At 40.7% G+C, this 19530-nt stretch overlaps 1 protein-coding gene across 1 annotated transcript in view; it reads left to right on the top strand.

The window, feature by feature from the left end:
* Nucleotides 1-4481: 4481 nt before the first annotated feature.
* The window catches only part of Hapln1 (hyaluronan and proteoglycan link protein 1), a 69950-nt gene continuing 54901 nt past the window's right edge, over nt 4482-19530 (top strand). Inside the window, exon 1 of the mRNA XM_028854148.2 lies at nt 4482-4928. The gene's annotated coding sequence lies outside the window, so the exon portion shown is untranslated. The remainder of the gene's footprint in view (nt 4929-19530) is intronic.

Raw genomic sequence — 19530 nt, 5'->3', positions numbered from 1 at the left:
ATATTAGATCAATAACAATAATAAAATTATTAATCAACCTTTGACGATTTATTATTTATGCCACTAGCTATTAGATGCAAAACACTCTAAAGTAGCTCATTCAATACCCTTCTTTACTCATTTTTTCTTTCTACATACAAATAATCTCTTTTACCACCACTTTCAATGATAGCAATAGCCGGTTTTGGTAAGTTTCTAACTGTAATGCCCTATAGGGAAGCTGAAGATGTAGAGATCTGATATGTGTCCTCAGACATCTTATATGACACTATAAGATTATATTATATTTATATGAAAATATGAATAAAAATACAACACATCACAGCAGAGCAAAGGGATGCTCTTGGTCATAATGTGGAACTGTAAACGAGAGAGAGAAATGTTTTAAAAAATGTCAATAAATGGGTATTCTATTTTTGCACATTTCTGTGCATCTAACTATTTCTTTGAGTTTCATTGTATTCTGATTTTGATGTACTTCATCTCCAATTAGTTCTCATCATCTCTAATTAGTTATCATTGTGCAAATTTAAATCTATTTTTTTTTTAAAAAAAGAGATGTAACTGAATGTTAGTAGAGAAGAATATAGTTAATAATGAAATACATGATAATCCATCTGGGGAAAATAAAAGACCAGCTTGGAGAATCTGTACAGAAGAAACACTGAGAGAGGAGGCGATTAAGGGAAGGAAGGTTGATTGGTGGTCCCGGGAAAGCAAAGCCAAACCAGGAACAAACATGGGCACATGGAGGCATGAACTTCTCTGGAGTTGAGGCTATTTATCACTGGTTGTGGTATCCAGTTGGACTTACCAGCTTCTGGAGCAGCGCAGCTCTTAGCATTTGAACAATTTATTGCCTAATTATTTCGCGTGCCCTTTTGAAGCGTCTGTCTGCAGAACCGTGGCTGAACGTGAGCACAGAAAGCGGGCCCTTGGAACCCTCCTCCCTCACCCCCCGTTGCATTAAGAGTCAAATAACCTTTTATCAAATGCTTTGTGACCATTGAGAATATTGAATTTGTATTTTAATCATTGAGTTCAACAGGAATATAGCCAGTGGGAAGGACTTAATTACAAACGATGTCTTTCTCATGGTTATGCCCACAATCCCAAGAGGCGCTTTAATGAAGTTCTGAGCCCTCAGACAGAAAGGTCAAATGGCTTTTCTCCCCCGTGCCTCGGAGTGCATGTAGTTGCACCTTTATCTTAGCAGATGTTCAACCAGGTATAATATTAGCCCGAGGCAAAAATTCCAGGAAACAAGAGTTCACAGGGAAGCAATTCTCTGGAATTTAATGGATAATAGAACAGCCTGTTTGGGAGTTTGAGGAGGGGATGAATTGAGATAATCTCCATTTGAATATAAATGTATATTTTATTAGAAGTATAATATGCCAGGAGGAATAACATTCTGCTTGGAAATGAATTCATTCCATATCAAAGACTAACAATATCTTAGGTTCCTATTTTTTTTAATGTTGAAAATGTTAATGCTATGTTTATATTGTACACACATCCAGACCTGAATGGGGTGAAAACCAGAGAAAATTTCCTTTGTTGATGAATTAGGGAAAAAAGAATGGTTGAATATTCTAGTTTATCTGGGGTTTCCTGCTTAATCAAATTATGTTACAATAAGCAAAAATGAAAGTTACAGTTTACAAAACCATTTGAATTAATTAATTATATTAATTAATAATTGGATGGATTAATTAATTTTTATTAATTAATCATTAGAAGGATAAAAAGAGTACATTTGGTATGTTTTCCTTGGAAAGATATTTATATCATCTAAATTTTTATAATTTATACCATTGTAAAAATCTTAAGGGAAGAAAATAGCTCTGTATTTAATTACACATGCATTTTAGATATTTTAACCTGTTTGTTTTAATATCTGTAGTTTAATGAAAAATTTGAACAGTTGACCTAAATAGTGTATACCATTATAAGACTTTTTGATGCATGTTCATTGAACACACACACACACACACACACACACACACACACACACATACACAAATGTCTTCTAGAAAGAGAAAGCAAAATACTTGACCTAAAAGATTGGAATTGCATATAATAACATCAATCCAATCAATCCTGACTAACACTTTAAAACACACACACTCTTCACAAGATAAAAATTTGTAATGAAATGCCTAGAGACCTTTCAGTAAAGACTAGTTACCAAGCAACCAATTGGGAAATGGAGGCTGGACACGGGAGTGGGGAAGGATGGACAGCGTGGCTTTGTGGAGAGTTGCAACTCAGAGGCCCTCATTTCTGAAAACCTGTCTCAATTGATAGGGTCCTACTTGAAATGATTAAAATATAAATAAATAAATTCTGGTACACACACACACACACACACACACACACACACACACGCACACACACAGAAGTACAAGTGCCGTCCTGAGTCATCCGATCTGATATACTTCCCAGGCAACTGCATGAAATTACGCTTTTAAACTGAAGGAGCTAAAGGAGTATTTAAACTGTCTTCATACAATTTCATGGCTGCTCACCACCAGCTTTCCCATTTGGATGGTGCTTTTTAAAGTACCCACCACCCTGACGGTTTTCAAAAAATTGCATACAGATTCTTCTTAGCTGAAAAGCAGAGGTGTGCCTTATTTTTATTGGCAGTTAATGTGGGACCTTAAATATCAGCTGTCTTGGGAGCCACCAAATGATTGACGTAAAACTGTAAAACTTGTAGCATGCCTTTAATCCCAGCCACACTGAAGGCAGAGCCAGGAGGATCTTTGTGAGTTCGAGGCCAGCCTGGGCTACCAAGTGAGTTCCAGGAAAGGCGCAAAGCTACACAGAGAAACCCTGTCTCAAAAAACCAAAAATAAATAAATAAATAAATAAAATAAAATAAAATAAAAATGAAAATAAAAATAAAAATAAAACAAAACTTGTAGCCTGTTTCTGCGTGGAGAAACAGAACAAAGTGAAGACAAGTACTTTGCCCAAATTTGGGGGAGGCAAGAAAGGTGTCTGGTTAAAGGCTTCACTTTAAAATACTTTATTTCAGATTTAACTGTCTTCTTTTGGAGGGATGTGTTCGCCTTTACAAAATAAAAATAAAACAGAGAAATAAACAAACAAACAAAATCTCTCCAACAGGCATCCAAATCCCTAAAAACCCAATGGTAAGGCAGGGTGGGGGTGGGGGCACTCCTAGGGGCAAACAGTCTGAGACAGCTCACAAAAAAAGGCGGGAAGAACCCGCCCCACCGCGCGCGGGGTCACCGCCCACGGCCACCGCTTTCCCTGCCTCCCTCTGGGGTCCCGGAGGAAGCAGTGACCACGACGCGCCACTTGGGCTCTATCTCTAAGACAATAGCGCCGCTCTCCGCTGGCCAAAGGACTCCGATCTTCAGCCTCTGCCGCCACGGGCGCTTCTACCCAATCACCTACCCCATCCGGGAGTCCCCGATCACCCTTTCCAGCCTGCTCCTCACTAGCCCACCTGCCAAGGGTCTCGAGCCACCAGTGTCTCGGCCCCCGCCCCGCCCCTGCGTCCCTCCCGAGCTGTGTCCCCCACCGCCCGCAGTGGGTGAGCCGCCCTCCCTCCTGCGACTCCTGGGCTGCCAGTTGGGGACCACGGAGTGCCCGGGATGCCGCCCAGGGCCCGCGCCCACCGCATTGCGCCCCACTCTCAAGCGGCGGCTCTCTCCTCCTCCCTGCTTGTGGGGCCCTAGGGCTTGTTTGCTTGTCCTCAGCCCCGATGCCAGACCAGTTCCCTCCTCTGGCTGCTTCAACAGCCCTTTGCTTCCTGCGGTGTGTTTTCTTTCTTTCCGCTTTTCCTAGGCCCAATCAAAGGTGTCTCTGTTATTGAAATATGAAGCCGTTTCCTCTCCAAACCCCTTGGTTACTCAAGGCGGGAATCAATGGACCTATAGACCCTCCCCTGAGTTATAAATAAATGTCTATTTGTTCAGGAGGCGTTTTCCCGCGTATCCCAGCATCTTCCCCAGTAGTTATTTTAAGTGTGTGTGTGTGTGTGTGTGTGTGTGTGTGTGTGTGTGTGTGTCCCCGCTCGCGCGCGCCCCGTGACATCTGGTTCTAATCCTGAGTGTAGATCTATAACCCCACCCCACCCACCAGACTCCCCCTTGCATTCCTCACTCTATAAATAAACTCAGGTTCTTAGGCACTATCATCTAAGGACACAATAGCAGTTGTGGGTTAAGGAAGATTTGGCCCAACATTGATACAGAGTACAGCAGCCAACAATCGGAGCAGAACAAGCCATTTGCATAAAAGTTTAGGAAGTTTAGGGGGCTGTTGCCTTGCTTGTCTGCAGGGGAAAGATGTCTCCCACCCTTGAGTTTTCCTTTTAAGCAGAGACTAAAACAACAAGGTGACAATTGTGTAGGGGTGTCAGCAGAGGCCACAGTTCATCCCACAGACCCCTCCCAGCATCTCCTGTGGACATACGCCGGAGTAGACAGGGAGCAGGAGGTATGGTGTGGGTGGGGGCTTGTGGTCGGGCCTGCTGCTTTTCCTGAACTCCAGAGCGGAATCATCCGGATCTGAGCAGAGGGAAAGTCATCTAAAAGGCTGCTGTTTTACAAGGCCTGGGCACAGAGTTGCCCCTCCCTTCCCCGAAGTTTGCACGAAGTGCATGTTAGGCTGTAATTAGAGGATCTGGGAGGAGAACTCTCCTGGTGACGCTTTGCTTTTCTTCTGCTCGTGGTGAGAAGTGCCTCCTTCATCCCCGGATCAGGACCTCTGCCATCCAGCACCACAAAGAGACATTCTGCACACACGCGCTCGAACGCACACACCCACACCCACACCACACTCGCCCAGAGACAAACTTAAGGTCAGGAGAAGCATTAGCCTCATTCCATCTCCAACTCCCAAGTAAGTGGGACTCTGAACGCCTCTGAACTGGATTTCAGGACAAGGTAAAACTTCTAGCATTTCTGTTTGGTGTTTTTTTTTTTTTTCCTCTTTCATACATATCTTGGTGCCTTAAATATTTCAGAGCATTGTGCATATAATGTATGTACATAGTAAACAAATTTTATTATTTTCTTCAGTTTTTATTTAACATAGCACCTCCACTTTTTAAAGTTTATTGTCAGATAAAATATCATTGCAATAAACAGGTTCAGTCTAGACGGGGAGAAAGAATTACCTCAGGTATTTCTAGCTTTTGCTACTGCTGCTATTAATCTGAGAGGCATGTGGTTCCAAATGGTGGCTTTTCCATCTGTATTTCAACAAGCAGTTTTATAACAAGTGAGATGAGAAAAGGGGAGTGCAGACTAGACGAAGAGCTGTGGCGTGAGGATGGCCACCCCAGATTTATGACTGCTGTCTTGGGGAATATATAGGTTTATGTGAAAAAGAAAGTTACCTCAGTCATAGGGAATATCTGTTAGATTAACAACCTTTGAAACATTATCATGTTGAGCCTAGGTCTCTCTGGGTAATTGTAAAATTAAGAGTGGATAATTACGATTCATTTCACACAGAGAATGATGTCAACGGACAAAAAACATTTCAAGTGGTAGCACTTTCTAAAAAGTTACTTAAAAGAGTTATTTGCACATTGAAGCTACTCACTGATAAAAGCCAGCCTAAACTCAGGGGCGTTTGGAGGGGGTGGGTGTTAGATTAAGTTGTTCTCTTCCATTGAATATGCCTGTTGTGCTCAAATGATACAGTCTATTCGTTTGAAAAGATGTTGTTTTATTTTCATTTATCACTGGAAAAGTAAACAAAGTAGCCAGTACATTTGGGGAGTTCAGGGTGGCAAAATGTTCCTGTAAGTGGTCCAGTGTGATGTCATAAAATAAAACATACTGGCTGGCTGTTTAGAACCCAATGGTTATTAAGAAATAAAGTCTGTGAATTAATTTCCTAATAAATGTAATATTTATTCATTCCAAATGTAGTTTCTGGTAACCATTTCTATTTAATTATTTCAGTATCCAAAGTTTTCAGTAACTTTATACACATTTCAGTGGCATTTACATTTTAATGATATAAAGTAGAACTATTATCTAATAAAAAATATATCATCATGGATTTGTTTATTTATCTGAATGCGAGTATTTTCCATTTTATTTAATAAAACAGAATGTTGTCAAAGGACTCCTCCTATTAAGTTTTAGTCTTTACTTTTATATGTATACAGATATAAATATGAATAGTTTTAGCAAAGTGTTGAAATTACTTTACTTTTTTCTTTTTAGTGCCTTCTTTAGTAAACTGTAAATAGCTTAAAAGAAATAAATAGATAAATGAATGAATAAATAAATAAATGAATAAATAAATAAAAGGTACATTTTCTGAGAGCTGATTGACAGATTAGAAGAAAGCCAACAACCTTAAGAGACCACTGGTCCATGGGAGGAATGCTCCCAGAGGCCAGTATTCCAAACAGGAGTACCCAGTGGGTCGTGGCTTTCTGTGAGAGGGGAACACCGTGTTCTCATGAAGAGAGCCGTTTATTTCCACCAAGGCACTGTCTCTGAGAGGAATGAGTGACACTAATTTAGAAGTACTGAGGAAACCTTCACTGAGAAGAATCGATTCATTATGTCCCTAGCGGTTTCAGTTCGTTTTCCTTCCTTTGGGAGTGAGTAACACATCCAGTATAAATACGTTCAGGGTATACAGGAAAATGCCTATGGTGGATGGGCTGAACAGTCCTCTCTTGTCGTGTTCTGGGGGTGGAGTAGTGCTATTTCCTGGCTCCTGAAGAAGACTTTTGGACTGTCTTCGCACTTCATCTCTGTCAAGATGAACACGGATCATATTCAGGAAACGACTCCCTTCAGAAAATATCAGTTTTCATCTCCTTTTACCCTAGACATATTTTACTTTTCCAGATTACCGTTTGAAGATGAATAGTATCCCACCAATTAAAATTCCAGTAGCAGCCAAAGGCAACTTTGGAAGTGACTTTTACAGCATAGTCTTCTGTTGCCTCCAATTAATTTCTCCCCTACCTGTAGTCATTATTACTCCACACATCACTTAGTCTATGTCATTTAAATTGACTTACCCTTCACTCAAAGGGTAACAAAATGTTAGGGCAAGTAAGGAAAAACAGAAGTATGACTATGCTAGGGATTTTGATCAATAGTGTTTGACAAGGATTAGAGGAAACAGCTGATTAAACAAATATTAGTGTAGAGGGGTAAGATGGTATAAATTAATAACGCAGCTCTTCATTTACTCTATGAATAGGAGGGTCTGTAGTTTAGGGTGATGCACGGTCCCTGATCGCCACCTAGTGGATGTGTATAGAGGCTTCCTTACCAGCCTCTCAAAATGTACTGGTTTGGGGGTCAATTACATAAAGTTGGCCAGTTTGTTCTGGTGATACATTTTACACTTAACTAAATGACAGGCGGACTGTGGAGTGGGTGCTGAGAACAGAAATTGAAGCAATGTAATTGTTATGTAAATTAAAAATCAAGACCTCCCTGAAGAGTTTATTGAATTCCCAGTGGTCACATTTAAAATCACTTTACTCTTCATGGGTTAATTTGCTGTCAACTTTCTGCCTTTTTGGGGAAATAGTTTAATTACACAACTCACTTCTAATGTCAAGAGATATTATTATACAGTTCAAAGAAAGGTAGAGAGAGCACTATCCTTAATTAGTTTCTCAAATAGAAGCACATTTCTGGATAGTTTGTTACTGAATCTGTCTGGATAAGGACCTGCTAGCTTAACGGGCTAACAGACAGACACCACTGCATTTCCCTGCATATCCTTTATGTTTTTAAATAGTTGGACAAAGATATCCAAAATTGCTTTTGGGTATGAGGTCTATTTTATAAAACACTCTTAAACACTAATAATTAGTATAGAGGACAACTTTATCTATCCCTACTGCCCACATGGAATTTTGAAACATAGACTTGGTTTCCGTGAAGTTCATGTGAAGAAATATCTTCCTAGACAAGCATGCTTACATGGAGAACCACTGTGCGCCAGGACCAGTAGGTATTGTTGGGGGTTAATTCTTCTGTGTACTGCTGTTTCAAAACACTTTTTCTCTAGGGGACATATGAATTATTACTCCTATGGGTTTCCTGCAATATGTATGACTTAATGGCAGCAGCATTGAGTAGTATTAATCGAGAGGACATGTGAAATCTAATTGGAAAGGACAATGGCTCAGTGGGAAAAATCTGATGAATTTCTTACTTGCTGAGCTTGCAAGTCAAGCCTGCTGTTGTGGAGTAGGAAGTCTCCTCTTTAGGAGTTCTGGCTTTTGGTTTGTTTGTCCTTTTATGGCACTGGTACCCACACAGTGACGGAAAGACAGCCACTCACCAAGTCCTCTTTCACGAACTACCACCAAACTGGAGCCTCAGTTGAACAGAGGTAGTCAGCACCATCACTCACGTAAAGTGAAACATGTTATCTCTGTGCTTGCCAGCAATGGGTCATTACCCATCATAAAAAAATGTCAATAATTTATCTGGCCATCCATGTGATAGAGAAGCAATCCTCTATTTGTTCAGTGTGAGTCCTAGTTGGGGTGGGGGTGGGGGTGCTAAAACTCAGTTGCCCGGAAAGTACAAGTTCAGTCGTGGGTGGCAAAACCATCACAGAAGGTCTGAAGTCTTTTGGTGGCTTTGAGATGCTAGACAGACTCAGTCCTAAGAGACCTTGGGCAACTCTCTGAAATGGTGTGGTGTGGCTAGAGTATGGCTGTGTGGTCAAATTCTGTGTGACATCTTTCCTCACTCATGAGGATCCCGAAGGTGATTTGGGGAATTAAATTTCTTAGCTTTGTTTCTCAAAGAAAGCCAAGCATCATCATCATCATCATCATCATCATCATCATCATTATTTGAATGTCAAATGTCACCTCACTTCTTTTAAGATCTGTTTGTTTTTGTCTATCTGTGATACTGGGAATTAAACCCAGGGCCTTGCACATGCTCAGAAGGTGCATTGCTAGACGTCTAGGAGATACTTTATAAAACAAAATCAAATGCCCATGATTCCATAACTTAGAACAGGTTTGGATCTGTTCCTTTGGGTAACAGAAATTTCCCTTCTGTCTGTCAATTCTAAAATTGAAAAACAAATTCAACTTTACTTGGTTAGTTGCTAAATTTGGATTTCTGAAAATTCCAATTAAATGAAATCATTTCTATAGCTGGATGAATGATCTTGGATATACTATGTGGCTCTTTCTTGTCCTGACTTTTACTTCAAGCTTTCAGGATCTCCTCTCTTAAGCATTCCTCCATTCAGTCAGCAAATTATTACTGAGTACTAGCTGTTCACCAGGCATTGGAGCAGCGTTATGTTCCGTAACCTGTCTTATATTTTATATTAGGACAGTCCATTATAAAATAATCAGAATGTCAAAATTGATAATACTGGACCTAAAGTATTACAGAATCCTGCAGTATACTTTGATTGATGAAGGAGCCCAGTTCCTTCATCCAGCATCTTTCCAGCATCTTTCTTGCCGTGTGGTGACAATTTTGAAGAAGTGTCTTCATAAGTCATTTCCATTTCAACTAACTAAGGTGATAAGGGCTGTGTTTCTTGGTTGTATGGGCACAGTTAGGCCTAAGAAGACAGCTCTGATGCCTCAGAACCTCACCAGGCCTAGGGTTCTGACAATATGCTGTTCAGATGAACAGGAAAAGCCAACTTGCATTTGTGTACCCTTGCTGGCTTCCAGTTACAACTAAAATTCAGACTGAGCAAGGAAGGCTTATTGCTTACTATTTGTTCCAGGCAAGCCTCGCTCGCGCTAGGTGCTACAGAGTAATTAGTGCCAGGCATCTTCAAGTTAGTGCAGAAGACTGGGGGACACACAGCATGAATCACAAGTCCAATTTGTCAAGGAGGTGAAATTTACCTCCTCCCATCCCTATGTGTCCTTCCTTTGCGAGCATCCAAACAGCCAGGCCCTTTGTATACCTTAAACTGGGACTGGGAGGAAGGCTCCCCACCCTGCTACTCCCAGGGAGCTGCTGCTTTTCTGTTCCTTGGCTTCTTAACTACACCTAAGTGTGAATGAGTTCTACTCACGCATTTACATTTCAAGCCCCTTATCTCTTAAAGTAAATGTTTTGTTTGAAGTGAAAGAATTTAAAACATCTGGGGGCACCTCATGCTTGCCCCCAAAGGGGTTAATTTTAGAGTCTTCAATCTCTCTGTTGTCACAGCTCCTTAGGAGGGTTCCCTCAAGGCCTGTTTGCAAGGCCTCAAAGGACCATGGCTCCTGTTGACCACTGGGTCCTTTGAGCTGAGCCTGATCAACTTGCCTTTCTACATCGCCCAGTAATTTGAGCAGAACATATCTCCACTTCTACCCCCAGGGCAGCCAAAGAGATTCCTGTGGAGTACCCCTACCGCTCAGTCATGACCCCTCATGGCCTCTGCACTTCATGGCAGAGCTTCTGTTGTGGCCCAGGGTCAGACAGAGCACTCAGAGATCGTGCGTGCTACTGTTCGGGTCTCTAATGCCAACCCACAGGCCCACCTCTAGGGAGAAGGTTTAGAACATGAAGTCCACAGACACAGAGTCACGGAGCAGGAGGAAGACCCGGAAGGGTGCGCACAGGAGAAGCAGCCACCGTGTTGATAATTGGGGTCAAAGCTGACATTGTTCAGACCTGAATGTTTATATGCTTAGCTACAACAGATTTGGAAAATGCTTGACATTGATGCTGAGTGTAGTCTTTTCATGTATGAAACAAGCTTTGCAAAAAAGAAGAAAAATAATAGGAAAAAAATCTGCCTGGGCTTTACAAAGTTAACACCAACAGAAGTCATTTCTTTATGTTTCTTCTTCTGGTTTGGGGTTAACATAAGACATAATGTCACTTATATTTTATTATGTGTCTCAAGTTAATTTACATAATTTTTTAAAAGTGTATGCGTTTGAATTTTGCCTGCATACATAAGGGCTACATGTTTGTGCAGTGCCTGCAGAGGCCAGAAGAGGGCATCAGGTCCCCTGCACCTGGAGTTACAGGGTTTTTTTCTCTCTTAAGGACTTGTTAGATTATGTCACTGTAGTTTGGTGTTCCTGTGAGCTGCGATTCTAAACCAGCGCACTAGGGGGAGCTCACCCTCAACTTGCTAAGGCTAATGGTCCTAATTTGGAGAGGTGGCATCTTGCTTCCTGTAATCCAAGCAGGGCGAGATCATCTACCTAGCTGGGCCATTTGACACCTCATGTGTAGTAGTACCCAGTGGAGTATTCAACATGGGGTTTGAGATTTTTTCCATCCCCAGTACCTTAGGATCTAATCTCTCTTACTCCTGAGACATTCCCTGGCTCTGTTTATATATCTGTCTTCTTCCTATCCATCACTCTCAAATTCATAAATTCTTCTCAGATTCAAATAATTATTATAGCAGTGAATTTGAAATTTAAATAAATAATTTAAAAATTTTTTCAAACACAGGGGAAACTGCTAACAGAGAGTTTTGCCATGAAGACTGCTTTGTGTTTGTTTGGATGTTGAGTTTGAGCCCATGGCCTTGTGCATACTAAGCAAGCATACAACCTCTCATCCACATCCTCAGCTGGATGTATCATTTTAGCCTCTGTCTTATCCACGGTAAATGTTCACTGAGTTGGGCAATTCCATCAACCCCCACATGTCACAGTCCCCATCAACCCTCTGCAAAGAGAAGATGCCACACATGTTTGTTGAATTAAATGAAACTAAAATGCCATTTCCAAGCCTTGATGCTCTAATGATAGATTTTCATAATGGTAACCCCGAATAAGACCCCCAAATGCCTGAATTGTAGCTATTTATTCAATTTCATCCAATTCCTAGTTAACTTTAAATATATGTTCTTGCATGCTCTTGTTTAAAAATCAGCAGTCCATGTGTGGCACAGATGGTAATTCAGCAGAGTATTTGATTAACCGTGCCCACAGTGTTTACCTTGACATATGAATGAATTGCCCACCGGATGGAGCAGAGGTCAGGAACACTCAGCAATCCATTCACTAGTTCCTGGATTCTCAAGACTTTGAAATTCTAAGTCGAATTTAGACTCCACAATGCAGTTTCTCTTGTCTTCTCAATAACTGGTGCTTTTTTCCCCCTGGTTCTTATATCCTAACAGAATTGCCAGATAAACTACAATGAATAATTGAACAGTTTTAACATAAACATGACCCCAAATTGTATAGAACATACCTTTTCTACTATACAAAAAATGTCTTGTGCATCTGAGATTCAAATTTAACAGGGTGTTAAATTTTTTTTTTCTTTTAAAAGCTGGCATCCCCACCTCCAATGGGAGTTACTGGAACTACCACACAAGAATTTTTGCATGATGTTTCTGAACACTTTCCTTCCAATGGACGATAAATGGTGCTATTGAATGAATTTGTGTTTCATGTGTGTGTGAATGCCTTCACGGGCGAGTGTGCTTGTACACCGTGTGTGTGTGTGTGTGTGTGTGTGTGTGTGTGTGTGTGTGTGTTTATGAGAATAAAAGTGTCATACATGCTAAGCTGGTGCTTACATCACCAGCCCCACAAACTAAATTTACTTTTACCAATGAGATTATTATATTAAAAAACAAATGACCAGGCATGGGAATCTATGCTTATTATCCCTGCATTTGGAAGGATGAAGCAGGAGGTCATCAGTTCAGTGTCATCCTGGACTATATTACAACACTTTTTCTCAAACAAACAAATAGATAATACAAATACAATTATCAAACTGAGACATGTTAAGATGTAAATTTCTAGATTATGTTTAACTATAGGGTCATAGTGGACCTTGAATGTGTATTAGCACCCACATTTCCTGATTTTTTTCAAGTCAGGCATAACTATGGGACAGAATAATCATTTGAAATAGAAGATCATACGTTCATAAAAAATATATAAGGGACTAGCGATAAAAACTCAAATATTCTAACTGCACAGTATCTGGACAAGCATGTCTCCCTTAATAATTATTTTGCTGTTCTGCTGCCACCTGGTGGTAATAGTAGGGATTGGACAGTGTAATAAGCCATTAATATCTTGACGGGTTGAAACTGCCTCACCTGTAACTAGTAAGTTTTACTCTCCTCCCAAATGCCATAAACTACAGTATCAAGAAAGCACTAAGTCAATATCTCAACTATTATTTGAGTTTATCTGCAAATAGTTTTATCATATTTAAGATAATCACTGGGTCAAAAGTTATTCAGTACTGTACGAATTTATGTGCAAAGGGTGAATTTATTTGTATTGCATGAATTTTCAGGATATTTGAATTTCCAACCTGTATTTTACCGTAAGTTTTGTGAACTCAGTAATTTCAAACTTGGCTCCTTATTTTAGTTTCTGTTAGCCATCCCTGATCCATTTTCTAAGCCAAGATTACAGCACCTTTGAAACAAAAGGAAATATAGACAAAAACTCACCCAGAAGGCGGTTTACTGATACATAAGTTAAAAGTTCGATCATAACCTCAATCACTTAGGAGAGGAAATTTGGAGTTCTCCCCTGCTGTTCGGAGAGCGACTGAAGCTGGCATTCAGACTTCACAGACCCTCAGCCCATCTCTCTCACCTTCTTGTTCACCTTGCTCACTAACATCCTTTCCCTCCTTGGCCTATTGTCTGATAAGGGATCTATAATTCATTTCTTCTTGTCTTCTCGGAGAACTTTCTGTTAATTCCACTTCTTTCTCTTGCATTTTCAATGTCTCTGACTTTGCTTATTCCTTCCTATTAGAATTTAATCATGCCTTAATTTTTGTTTGAAAATACAAAATAAAAAAGAACAGAATAAGGGAGGGAAAAATAATCTCTCTGGTCATTCTCCTATTGGCGGAAAGGCAAATGCTGCCATCACTGGAGCTCCCTGTCTTATCTACAGTCTCTCTCTCTCTCTCTCTCTCTCTCTCTCTCTCTCTCTCTCTCTCATTTTTTGAGATAGTGTTTCTCAGTATATTCCTAGCTGCCCTAGAACTCTCTCCCTGGAGACCATGCTGGCCTTGAACTCACAGACATCCTCCTGCCTCTGCCTCCTGAGTGCTGGGATTAAAGGCGTGTGCCACCACCGCCTGGCTTTACAGTCTATTTCTTATTTATTTATTTATTTATTATGTATACAGTATGTATGACTGCAGGCCAGAAGAGGGCACCAGATCTCATTTCAGATGGTTGTGAGCCACCATGTGGTTGCTGGGAATTGAACTCAGGACCTCTGGAAGAGCAGCAGTCAGTGCTCTTAACCTCTGAGCCATCTCTCCAGCCCCTACAGTCTATCTCTTAATAAAATTCCTTTCCTTCAGAGCCAACTGTTTTTGGTCATTTTCTGTTACGGTAACAAATGTCAGAGGCTGGAAACCTTGAAAAGAAATGATTAACTCACAGTTCTCAGGATCCAAGAGTGCAGCATTAATTTCTGTCCGGATCTGTTGAGGAGCTCCTGGTAAATGGGATGACAGAGCCATGGGAGTATGGAAAAGAGACAATGTGGTGAGGCGTCAAGAAGCCAGAGAGGGAGTCAGCAGCAAAGCTTGCTGTTTTCCCAACAACTGAGTCTCATAAAGAACGATTTTCACAAGACCAGTGTTATTCTCTCCTAAGTGTACTACCTGAGGACTTAATTATTTATGGACTATCTGTTTTTCAATGGCTTCTACCCAAGACTTTACCCTTGCCCTTCACCTTTTCCCATATGTTTTCATTGATTCCTATAAATTACACTCCTTTCACCCACTGGTTGACAACTCCCAGGGGTTAGAAATCTATCCAGACTTTTCTGTTGGAGTTCTAACTACATTCACTAGGAAAGCTCACAAACATCTCAGACTCCTCAAGTCCAAGTGAACTCTTTCATTTCTCTTGAATTTGAAATCCCCAGTCTACCTCCATTTGGAAATGGCACCATTTTGTCTCCATTGAGTCCCTAAAGACAAAAGCTTGAGGGTCACCCTACTGGATCTAACTCTTAAGCACCTCTCCTTTTCTGTCTCCATCAGCCTGAATTCCACTCTGCATCTCACACCCCTCTGGCTGAATTCCTGCAAACCTTATCCATTGTTCAGTGTCCTCATTTTTTATTCCAATCCATTCACTCGTGTCAAAGTGAGAACAATCTTTATAAAAGGTACATAGGAAGAGAGTTTGCCACTTAAAATTCTTCCATGTCTTTCTACTGTAATGAAAACTGGAAAAATTGTTTACTACAGTTTGAAAGTTCTCCATGACCTGGATGTAGGTTTCTTTTCCATCTAAAATCATATAAAACATCCATCTAAAATCACCCATCCTCCCAGTAGACACGATCAAATGATCCAAGTCAAGCTAACAAAACAGAATATAGAAATAGACCCCTAGAAGATCTAAATATTACAATTATTTGATGAAGGCTTTATGTGATGATATGGTTAATAAGTTAGATATGAAAATACAAGCTTGAAGAAACATAAATAAAATGACTATTGAAAATTCCAGAGCTGAAAAAAATATAACAACTGAAATACAAATTCCACACATAATTTTAGACATATTAAAGCAATGATTGGTAAATTGGAAAAATAAGTCTGAAAAAACATAGCTAGAATTAAATAAGAGAGGGCATTTAAACATTGGCATCTCAAAAGGAAAAAATGGCAAATGTGCAGAAACACATTTTTTTTATTAAATGTATTCATTTATTTTACATCCCAAGCAGTTTTCCCTCCTTCCTTTCCTCCCACCCCTCACCCCCCACCATCCCCTTCTCCTCTGTTTCTGTTCAGAAAGGGGAGGCCTCCTGTGAGTGTCAACAAGGCATGGCATATCAAGTTGAGGCAGGACTAAGCTCCTCCTCTTGTATTGAGGTTGGGCAAGGCAACCTAGTATGAGGAATAGGCTCCCAAAAGCCAACCAACCAACGTGTTAGGGACAGCCTCTGCTTCCTCTGTTAGGAGTCTCACAAGTAGACCAAGCTATATGACTGTCACACATATGTAGAGGGCCTAGGTCGGTCTCATACAGGCTCCCTAGCTGCCAATCCAGAGTCTGTGAGCTCCTATGGGCCCAAGTTAGTTGTTTTTGTGGGTTCCCTTGTAATAACCTTAACACTTCTGGCTCTTACAATCCTTCCTCCCTCTCTTCAATGGGATTCCTGGAGCTGGGTCCAGTGCTTGGCTGTGGATCTCTGCATCTGTTTCCATCAGTTACTGGATGAAGGCTCTCTGATGATAATTAGGTTAGTCACCAATCTGATTATAAGAGGTGGCTAGTTCAGGATACCTTTCCACTATTGCTAGGAGATTTAGATTTAGCTGGGTCATCCTTGTAGATTCCTGGGAGTTTCCCTTATACCAGGTTTCTAGCTGATCCTGAAATGCCCCTCCTTTCCAGTCACCTCTTTCAGTGCTCTCACCCTCCATCCACTCCCCAACCTGATCTTTCATGTCCCCATCCCTTGAGTCTACCCCTTCCCAGGAAAATCTATGCATCTCCCTTTGGGCCCTCCTGTTACCTAGCCTCTTTGAGGCTGTGGGTCTAGCATGGTTATCCCTTACTTTATAGCTTATATCTACTTATGAGCAAGTACATATCGTGTTTGTCTTTCTGGGTCTGGGTTACTTCACTCAGAATGATTTTTATCTAGTTCCATCCATTTGCCTTCAAATTTCATGATGTCATTGTTTTCAACAGCTGAGTAATACTCCATTGTGTAAATGTACCACATTTTCTTTATCCATTCTTCAGTTGAGGACATCTAGTTTGTTTCCAGTTTCTGGCTATTATGAATAATGCTGCTATGAACATAGTTGAGCAAGTGTCCTTGTGGTATAATTGAGCATTCCTTGGGTATATGTCCAAGAGTAGTATAGCTGGATCTTTTGGTAGATCAATTCCCATTTTTTTGAGAAACTACTATATTGATTTCCAAAGTGGCTGTACAAATTTGCACTCTCACCAGCAGTGAAGGAGTGTTCCCCTTGCTCCACATCCCATCCTCTCCAGCATGAGCAATCACTTGTGGTTTTGATCTTAGCCATTCTGACTGGTATAAGATAAAATCTCATGCACAAAACTCAAGTCCAAGTGGATCAAAGACCTAAACATAAATCCAGTTACACTAAACTTAATAGAAAAGAAAATAGGAAGCACTATTGAACGCATTGGCACCGGAGACCATTTCCTAAATAAAACACCGACAGCACAGACCCTGAGCACAACCATTAATAAATGGGACCTCTCGAAACTGAGAAGCTTTTGCAGGGCAAAAGACACAGTCAATAAGACAAAAAGACAGCCAACAGATTGGGAAAAGATCTTCACCAACCCCACATCTGACAGAGGATTGATCTCCACAATATATAAAGAACTCAAGAAACTAGACATCAAAGCACTGAACAGTCCAATTAAAAAATGGGCTAAAGAGCTAAACAGAGAATTCACAAAACAAGAACTACAAATGGCTGAAAGACATTTAAAGAAATGCTCAACATCCTTAATCATCAGAGAAATGCAAATCAAAACGACTCTGAGATACCACCTTACACCTGTTAGAATGGCTAAGATCAAAAACACCAATGACAACCAATGTTGGAGAGGATGTGGAGCAAAGGGAACACTCCTCCACTGTTGGTGGGAATGTAAACTTGTACAACCATTGTGGAAATCAGTATGGCGGTTTCTCAGAAAATTAGGAATCGAACTACCTCAAGACCCAGCCATCCCACTCTTGGCATATACCCAAAGAATGCTGATACATACCATAAAGATACATGCTCAGCTATGTTCATAGCAGCACTATTTGTAATAGCCAGAACCTGGAAACAACCTAGATGCCCATCAACGGAAGAATGGATGAAAAAAATGTGGTACATATACACAATGGAGTACTACTCAGCAGAGAAAAACAATGAAAGCATGAAATTTGCAGGCAAATGGATGGAACTAGAAAAAATCATCCTGAGTGAGGTAACCCAAACCCAGAAAGACAGTTATGGTATGTACTCACTCATTGGTGGATTCTAGATATAAAATGAACAATCAGACCACAACCCATAGAACCATAAAGGCTATATATATATATAGCATGGAGGTCCCTAGGATGACTGAGGCATATAATAAATTTCAGTTTTTACTCAATTATTGAAAAAAAAATAGCCAAATGAATGGAAACACATGAACTATGAACCAAAGGCTGAGGGGCTCCCAGCTGGATCAGGCCCTCTGAATAGGTGAAACAGTTGATTGGCTTGATCAGTTTGGGAGGCATCTAGGCAGTGGGACCAAGTCCTGTGCTCATTGCATGAATTGACTGTTTGAAACCAGGAACTTATGCAGGGACACTTGGCTTAGTCTGGGAGGAAGGGACTGGACCTCCCTGGACTGAGTCTACCAAGATGATCACAGTCCTCGGGGGAGGACTTGTCCTGGAGGAGGTGGGAATGGAGGGTGGGTTGGGGGTAAGGGGAGGGTGTGGGAGGGGGAAGAATAGGGGAACCCATGGCTGATATGTAGAACTGAATGGTATTGTAAAATAAAAAATATATATCACAAAAAAAAAAAAAAAAAAAAAAAAAAATAAAATCTCAGAGTTGTTTTGATTTGCATTTCCCTGATGGCTAAGGATGTTGAATAGTTCTTTAAGTGTATCTTGGCCATTTGAGAGTCTTCTGTTGAGAATTTTGTTTAGATCTGTACCCCATTTTTTTAATTGAATTATTTGGTTTTTTGATGTATAGTTTCTTGAGTTCTTTATAAATTTTGGAGATCTGCCCTCTGTCAGATACAGAGTTGATGAAGATCTTTCCCATTCTGTAATCAGGGCAGAAACATTTCTTTTTTCATTTTTCTTTATTAAGAAATTTTCTACTCACTCTACATACCACCCACAGATCCCACCTCCTCCCTCCTTCCACCCCTCCAGCCCTCTCTCCCAAGCCACCCCACATCCTCACTTCCAAATCAAGGTCTCCCATGGGGAGTCAGCAGAGCCCAGCACACTGAGCCTAGGCAGGTCCAAGCCCCTTCCCACTGCACCAAGGCTGCGCAAGGTGTCACACCACAGGCACCAGATTCCCAGAAGCCAAGCAGCAACAATTTTTAAGAAATAATAGGTTATGGTTTTCCAAATATCAGAGACTGAAGAACTCCAAAATCCAAATAAGATAGTCACCAAAGATTGAGAAGTCAACATTCAGGCATGGAAGGGAACAACTGCTGTCACAATAGAGATGCCATTAAATTCTCCCAATAGTGAAAGACTCCAGACAAAATGAGTAGCAAAAAATTACTAGTTAAAAATTTGCTTTTCTTTCCACCTTAATAAAGGACAAAAATCAACATGTTGATGTGACCTGATCCCAGGTAAAACTTGCCTGACCAACCTGCTTTCTCTCAAAGTCAGTCTCAAGTCAGGGAGTCTTGCTCTGGGAAGGTCCTGGATGGGGATATGTGTTGGTGGTAGCCATCTTCCCACTGTCTGCTTCTTGCTGCTGGGTGGCCCTAATCATAACCAGGAAAAATTATAGAGGCATCTTCAGATTCTCATATCCATTTAAAAAGTATAATCTAAGGTCA

The sequence above is a fragment of the Peromyscus leucopus genome, chromosome 11 (genome assembly GCF_004664715.2).
Source record: "Peromyscus leucopus breed LL Stock chromosome 11, UCI_PerLeu_2.1, whole genome shotgun sequence".
Lineage (NCBI taxonomy): Eukaryota > Metazoa > Chordata > Mammalia > Rodentia > Cricetidae > Peromyscus > Peromyscus leucopus.
Note: the sequence above shows the minus strand (reverse complement) of the source record. Positions and strands in the feature narration are given on the sequence as shown.